The sequence below is a fragment of the Prinia subflava genome, chromosome 2 (assembly GCF_021018805.1).
Source record: "Prinia subflava isolate CZ2003 ecotype Zambia chromosome 2, Cam_Psub_1.2, whole genome shotgun sequence".
NCBI classification, from domain to species: Eukaryota; Metazoa; Chordata; class Aves; order Passeriformes; family Cisticolidae; genus Prinia; species Prinia subflava.
Genome location: NC_086248.1, coordinates 16,221,552 through 16,230,064, shown reverse-complemented (window position 1 = coordinate 16,230,064; position 8,513 = coordinate 16,221,552). Strand labels below are relative to the sequence as shown.

General features: G+C 38.1%; 1 long non-coding RNA gene across 1 annotated transcript; it reads left to right on the top strand.

Moving 5' to 3' along the window:
• The first annotated feature begins 587 nt into the window (after positions 1-587).
• LOC134547690 (uncharacterized) lies at positions 588-7,706 on the top strand. The gene is made up of 3 exons (XR_010079551.1): positions 588-3,459; positions 4,496-4,552; positions 4,686-7,706. It is a non-coding gene; the product is annotated as an uncharacterized LOC134547690 (long non-coding RNA).
• The last annotated feature ends 807 nt before the right edge of the window (positions 7,707-8,513 follow it).

The following is an 8,513-nucleotide window of genomic DNA, read 5'->3' as shown; positions in this document are numbered from 1 at the left end:
ATATTCCTCCCTAGTAGTTTTCTGTTCTGATTTAGAGGAAGGTTGTTTTTTTCCTCCTCACCCTTGCAGCCCTGAAAGATTTAATCACAGCCTTTTATCATTAGCTGGTATTTCCAGTATTCAAGATACCACAGGGTGGATGTTAGTACTGTACAGCAGCACATCTTTCTTCCATTCCCTGCAAGCATATCAATCTATTGCTCAACAAACAAGGAACTGTGCCAAAAGAAACCATATTAAAAGAAGGGTGCATAACAGTGGTAGGTAAAGGACATAATTTGAAGTTTAAGCAGTACTGTACTCAAGAGGATAAATGATTTGTTTTAATAATAATAGCTCTACGCACAGATTAGAAACCTAATTTGGCATGAATCAACAATAATGCTAAAACCGTTCTAATGATCTCTCATTTGCTTTTTCCATATGAACAGTGCCTTGGAAAGAGTGAATAATGGCCTGTGTTTTATAATGTAATACATATTTTAATAGCACATTTATCCAAACAGGTATAATACTTGTCAGATCACCTTCACAAGCTCTTGATAGATGCTATCAGCCTGCTGTTTTCTTCCTGTTCCTAAGAGATTTCATAGTTCATAGTGGTTTGCTTAGTTTCTGTGCTGCATGTATTACACACACAGACATACTAGGAATGAGCTCTCCCAAGAAAACTTCCCTGACTTCCCAGGAGAAGTTGAGTGATTTGTAAAATCTACTAACACTGTATGATTTGAGCTTCTCCTTCCTTTCCTTTTTTCTTCAAGCACGGCCCCCGTGTTTTTTTCAGTCACAGATAGATACCTTTGTTTTGTGCTGTCTCAACTTTTTCTACCTTGACTCCTTATATTTCCATTCCTGTGTCTCTGCATGATCACATTTTTCAGAATCATAGAATCATCAAGTTTTTGAACAAGGTTATATTTTCCCGCATATCTATCTCATCTTTCACTACTTCATGATAGTCTCTATCTCTCCACCTTGTACTTTTCCCTCTTCACAGTTAAAAATATTCTTCAGTTTCTTCATGCTTAATAAATTTTTAAAAAACTGTCAAAAACCTGCTTCTCCAAATGCCATTCTTGCTGCCTTATTTTATTTTTTAAGCTGCAGAATATATTCTTAATAGAATATATTAGTTAGTTGTGAAGATTTGTTGTCACTAATTTTCTTTTATTTCTAGATTCCTTTCTCCTGTTCAATTCTTGCATTCTACGACATCTGCTCTAAACAAAGTTTGTAATGGTGCTGACTTTTTAGCCAAAATTTCACGGTAGTACTTTGTTCTCAGCCTGCCCTTGATCTGGTGTCAGGCCTTACTTTTCTATTATTGATGGTTCTCTGTCCTTAAATCTTAACATTGCTAGGCTTCCATTATTGCATTCCTCATATTTCTCCTTTTAAACTTTTTGTTCTTCCTGTTTTACTTTTTTCCCTCTAGAGAGTCCAAGTGTTCCCACCTTCATTCTGCTGTAGAGCCCAACAAATCATTATGGATCCTCTTCCTTCTTACCTCACCTCACCACCTAATTCAAACACATTCAACAGCTCTTCCTGTGCAAAGACCACCTCTTTGCTTCAGATCCCTCTCCTTCTCCTGAGCAGCTCTTCATGTATCCCTGCTCATCTATTCTGTTCAGAAACAAAGTTCTTCAACTTTCTGTTTCCAGTGCTCACAAGCTCTCTCCACTTCTATTTTTTTCTCTGTCATGGTCTCCACTACCCTTCAACCAATAAATTAGAAATAAAAACTTCAAGCACTAGACAGAGTGTTTAAGTGTATTAAATATAAAGAATTCAATATCAGGCTGTAGTAGAAAAAAAACATTTCTTGGTACCAACACCAGGGATCTTTGTGATTAGCACTGTGGTCATAGGACATGAAGATACAGCTCAATCTGTGACACGTTATAACTATATTTGTCTAAAGAAAGAAGCCATTGCTACTCTGAATAGAAAATCTTTTTTCCTAATAGCTAGTCACAACAAATTCATTCCAGACTTTTGATTTTGTAAAAGAGAAACTGTTATAAAAAGACTTCAGATGTTCTTTACAGAAGCCCTCAGAAAAAAATAGAAGAGCCAGCAGTTCTCTCAACCAGAAAATCTGAACATGAACTTTATTAATATTCTTAATAATCAGAAAGCAATTAGTGGAGTGCCATAGTTACACTGGAATAATTACTGTAAATGGAAATTATACAATTTTTTAGAAGTTATACACACATATATTTTATAGCTAGAAAACACACACAAGACTGTTGTGCACAGACCCTCAGTAGAAAACTGGGCAATTGTCTGTGCCTGCATTCATTTGCAGACAGCACAGCCAAGGGTCATTAGTTTAATAGGATATTGGTTTTTTCTGTCTCTCTAAAACGTCTGTTGAAACATCCTCCCAGGAGCCAAATTGAAGAGGTGAGGAAATAAACAGCAACTGACAGCTTTGATCACTGACAGCCAGAGATCCATTCAGCCCAGAAAGTACTGTAGGGTAGGAATCAGAAAAAGCAGTCACAGAGTAAGGAAATAACGACCCTACAAATGAGCATGTTCAATGCCTGAGGTAAACACACTCTGAACAAAGGCTGCAACCAACGAAGACAATATAGAGGACCACAGATGAAAAGGAAGTACAGAGAGGCACTTTATGGATCATACAATGAGAGTAATGGCACCCTCAGGAGTGAATGTGGAGGTGGAAAGAGGTTAAGAAAATTAGGAAGAAGCTTCTGGGTTACATACACACATGGGTTAAGAAATGAACGAAGGATTTCAGCAAAAGAGAGGGCAGTGGATATCATTTGAGTAATTTCATTTAGTATTTGATTTACCAATTATCTTTTTTAGCCAGCAACACGGTTTGAGCTCCAGTATGATGCCTCTGTGTCTGTGGAGAGATATAAAAGCGATTGATTGCTGCAGAACTTGTTGCCTTCCCTACAGTGTGAGGGGGAATCACAGGGACAGCTGGGAGTGATTTATGATTGTTACAGTGTCACTGCCAAACCAAAGGTGAAATTGGGATGATTCCCCTTCCTCTGATAAAATTCTGCCTTTTTCAAGGTAGTAGTAAACAATCTATGCCAGAGATGAGTCACCTCTCAGGGAGATGAAATGATGCTGAAGAACTTTCTCAGGACTTCAGAATGGATTGTTTCACATTTTTGTCAGGTATTTTCAAAGCGTTTTCAAGGGAGTTATATCTGGAAGCCTTAACTGGGTTTTATTCTCATCCATGTTCGAGCTTTGCAACTGGAGAGATTGAGCTATTCCATAATTATATATTAAAATATCCAAATGGTATATCTAGAGAAGACTTTTCTTCAAGTTGAGATTTAAAGCCCTAAAGCATCTCTGACAACTGCTGTTCATTCTTTCCTCCACATTGTCAGGACAAAGCAGTTTTGTTGAACCAGGAAAAAAAACAAACTTCAGAGTATTTCCTCTTTTTTGACACAGGTAAAAATTTCCTCCTTCTTAATGTAGTATTAAAATCTGAATGTAGCTGGGGTTTTGAGTTGAAAAATCCTATATTAAAACATCAGTAGCATATCACAACTTTGCTGTGTCGTACCTTGTTGGAAGAACACTGATTTTCATAAGAAAAGTGGTATTTATATTGTTTTGGTGTGGTTTGTTCTAAGAGAGCTTCCTCAGTTTCAGTGTAGCTCTCAGCACAATACACTCAGCTCACAGCCTTCTAAAGCAGTATTTTCAGGAAAGACTTCTGGTCTTATTGTATTGGTTTTATTGTGGACCACTGAACAACCCCTTCCAATGCAGAGTATTTCCCCTGGAAAGGAGAAAAGGTGGCAATTCATGCATCAAAAGCAGTGCAAACAGCTGACAGCCATCTCCTGCTCACAACACACTCAACACATGGAGCAAAACTGCCAATGTCACCTGTGGGAGGGAGTGTGGACACTCTCCCTCACCTCCTCAAAAATATCTCCTTTCTCTGGCAGCAGCAGCACCAGCCAAACGTCTGTGTCAGGCTGCAGCTGTGAGGGGAGGAATGTCACATGCTCAGTTGGAGGGCAAAAAATCTCCATCTGGCCCTCACTGTTGCTAGGATTAGACCACCCCTGACTTACATAATTAAGATATAAGTAAACAAATATCCAAGCATCATAAATATAGCAATAAATGGATGTCTAAATAGCATTATATTTCACTTCTAAATGCATTTTTTTTAACATGCAGCTATATTTACTTAAGTGTCCTCACATCTAGAAGATTGGATGAGAGCCATTAGAAAGGATGAAATTTCATTTTTGCAGGATTAAAGAAAGAAGTAGACCCAAACACCAGCATCAAGATTAGAAACCATTAGATGCAACCAGATAAATATTATATGGTACAATCCTTACTTCTGTTTTATTGTATTTTATAATTACTAATTGCATATGACTTTAAATGTGCTTAACTTCTCTCAATTTATTTGAGTATTAATCTGATTTTACCTCTCTCTGAAACTCACTTCATTTTGTTCAAGGAGGGAAGTCCACAATTATCCTATGAAATACAAAAATAAGCAATGACCTGGAAAATGGTGAGCCATCAACTGCTGCCTTTTTTCTCATTATTTGGGTCATGTTTCTATGAATTAAATAAAAATAACTTGTTCTTCAACCACATTCAAATGCAGTATACAGTCCTCTCACCTAACCCTCCTTTCTTTTCAGGAGACTTTCTGCATGTGGTTTGGAGAATGCAGTAAGATCACAAATAATCCCCTTCTTGAAAGAGCTGTGGAGTAACTCCCCACCAGAGCTGTCCATACACTTTTGTATTACCCCATCTCTGTCAGTGAGAAAACAGTTTCAGATTGCTGACATCCAGCAAAACTGTACTGTGTATGCATTATGAAATGATCCTGAAAAAGTGGAGCTGATGCTTGACATTGTGCACACCTGCACGTTAGGGGAACAGAGCCTTCCTGTCCTTGAGTGTGCCCACATCCTGTGCAGGTGCTTGGAGAGGGATGCATACACAACTGATCTTCTCCAGGAAGACTGGAAAATTAACTCTGACAGAGAAGTTTGCAGTTAATAATACTACTCATCTTCAGCTGATAGAGATGTCTCTCATGCACTGAGACTGATTTGGGGATCCTGTAGAAATGCTATTGCCTGCTTTCGCTCTTAATTTAACACAGAAATGATTTCTAGAACCACTCAGTGCTTGGGTCAGTGTCAGAATGCAAAGTAAAAAGGCCAAAAGTCAATTACTTGAAATGCCTAAAAATAATGTCATTTCAGTCCTTGAGTTTGTGAAGGAGGTCTGACTGTTAGCTGTGGGAAACTACTGAACTCAAGCTGATGAGAGCCTCCAGTCACTGAAGCCTGACAAAAGGCCACCTTGGCCTGAAGGAAATAAACTTGTGAAAGTTGCATCAAGAAGGCTTTCTTCAATCTTATTTCTTGAAAAAAGTCACCCGTAATGTTCTCTAATAAATGAAAATACAGAGTGGGAATAATTCTGTTAAACCATTAATTGTATCATCTTGCTGTAGTTAGAGTGACGTATTATCTCCTGGGCAGAGCTAGGGTGTTTAGGGGACACGGTTTCCCTGTGTCCAGCCCTTGTGTTGAAGTGCTCAGAAATGCAAAAAGGTCTATTCCTCACAATGAACAGGGTTTATTTTAAACAAAGCAATGCCTTACTCTTTGTTTCTGCAGCAATGACCAAGGAGCAACTCAATTCCTTTGCAATTTGCCTGTGTCCTTAAGGTAGTGCCACCAGCTGGTTATCTTCATTCTGCTGTAGATTGTGACAGAGATATCAATAGAGCATCACGTCCTGTTTCCTGCAAAAAGACTGGAGATTCAACATGCCACAGAGAGGAGGAAGACTATATAGATTATTTTTCTTTTTTTTTTTCACCCAGGGCAGTGAGGGTGCATTTCTCACCTACCCACTCCCTAAAAAATACTGATTGTGTGCTCGGCTCGTCAGGATACATCTCTGGAGAGTGCAGCAATGTCACCTTTTTGGGTATGGGCTCCTGGATCATTAGGGCTTTTAAGAAAGATGAGGACAAAATAATCCTTCCCACTGTGAGATGTCACTGTCTCTGTATGGCCTCTGTGCAGACCTGAAGCTCCCTGTAAACCCCACAAAGGACCTGTTAAACTGGTAATTGTTATTTCCAATTCAATATTTCTACAACTAAGCCATTGAAACAGTAGCATTTGCAGTATTTCTGTAAGTGCTTAGAGATGATCTCATTGTAAAAGATACATCATAAAAACAAATATGACTCTGCTTTACCCAGAACCCACCTATTTTTGGCTTTTAATTGTAGATTATATGACTTCTGCCTGACACATTGTGGAGGTCATAACAAGAAGGAAACATTCTCAACATATTCCTTAATATGCTCTTCATGGAACATTTAGATCAATACACATGGCACAATACGCACTGTATATTTTTTGTCTTTTTTTTTAGAAAGTGTTGAGGGGATGACATAGGGAATAGAGTGAAGCTTATCATTAACAGAGCTAGAATATGTCCCATCTGAAACCCAGGTGGGTTTGGCAGATGGATATAAAGTAGTAAACGGAATATATCAGTACAGTGTGCAAGCTGGTGAGAGCTAACTGCCTGAGTTATTTTTGTTCAGTTGAGCTGATTGCTATTTTCTATAATGATAAATGAATTTAATCTTCCAGATTTTAAATTGGTAGATTCCTCTGAATTTTTATCATTTAAAAAATAAATTAAAACCATTTAGAAATTAATGTAATCAGGTCAAGGAAAAAAAAAAGTAGAAAATGAAAAATACTACTTTTATTATATATACAAAATATATTTTATATTTTATATATATTTAAAGTTGCAACATATTATATTTCTAAATACACATTGAATTGACAAGTTATTATCAGAGTTACAGATCTACTAAAAACTTGTAGAAGAATAGAGAAGAGTACTATAAAAAGCACAATTAGCCTATATTGCCATAAAGAAAACAGTCTTTAAGATAGCAAACCTCACTTTTTTGTTTTGGGGCCATTTCGTTTTTGTCACTGTGGTAACAATCAGCTTTTAGATAGTCAATTTCCTTATTCACAGTAAATGAACCTACTTGAAGTAAGTATCGTATAAAATGGGTGAAAAATGTAAAGAAATTGTCATGCTCTATCTTTTTGTCCTGTCCTCAACTCTGAGTTCTCCCGCTGCTCAGGTACCCATTATCTTCGTTTGTAGAAGTCTGGTTTTGCCATTTCCTGATGCAAAGAGTTATAACTCCAAACACGGGGCAAATGTTAGATGTTTTGTGAAAGTGGGAGAGCCATCATGGAGGTTTAGAAGTAAAGATTTCACAGACAGGGTTCATATGCACATACCTGCATGTCATTCTCAGGCTGAGGGTTGGGACAGCCCATAACCACATTCCAGTCTCAGCTGCATCCTAGAATAATTCTGTTTCTGCCGAAAGTTTGTTTTCTTTTCAGCTCATTCCTGCCTCTGCTGTGTGGTTTTTGCTCATTACTGCAAGGTACTAGTAGGCAGGCAGCAAAGCTTACATTTTGGGGAAGGGTTACTCTGTCATTTCTTCAGTCACAGCAGAATGCAATGCAGCTTTTGGATTCAGCTGTCTGCTTATTTGTTTAATAAAATACTGAACTTCAGTTTTCTGAATGTTTGTTTAAGATTCAAAAGCCTCGTATGAACAAGGAGTCACCTTTGGTGACAAAACCCATGGAAACAGTCTTGCCATGCCCCACAGCAGCACAGGGTGATTTGACTGTTTGTATTGATACACATTTCATTGTTTCAGAGCTCTGCCCTCAGCTTAAATGCACACGGTGACTGCTGGTCCTCCAGCACCTGAGTTCTGCTCTTCTTCCTATACCCTGGACAGTGCTGGGTTTTAAAACATCTAATACAAATTGCAAGAGTTCCTTTTGAACAGTGGGAAAAAAATGCCCTATTAAATTCCAGTCTGTTCCTGCTGGCAAGTGCTTTTTTTGTGCTCTCCTCTCCTCCCTTTTGCCTGGTCTGTGCTCCCCTCTGAACATGCACACAGCTTTTGTCTCTTCCAGGAGTCACTGAAGCAGAGACTTTGCAGAGTTCCAATCAGCTCATATTGTGGCAAGTTATCTCCCACTGCAGCCTGAAACAGGAGATTTCTAGCCCTGCCTGAGTGGCTAAATTGACCATAGATTATTTTTTATTCCATACCTAACTCCATTTAAAATCTCTGCTAGAGAGAAGGCAATCACTAAACATGAAGTTTCAGCAGTATACACACCATGGCAACTACAATAATGTCTATAGTATCTTGGACTATTTTAGCTAGTGTATGTTGGGGTTTTTTTCATAGTAGCATAATAGTTGAAGAGGAAGATAATGGAATGATGCACTGCCATAACATTTTCATTTGTCCAGCAACACAGTGTCTCTGCTATGATTTCTGTCATAATTTTCCCAACACTGAATTCTGCTTGTTATTTGACTTTGTATTTCATGGATATACACTGACCCTTCAATATGTGGGCATG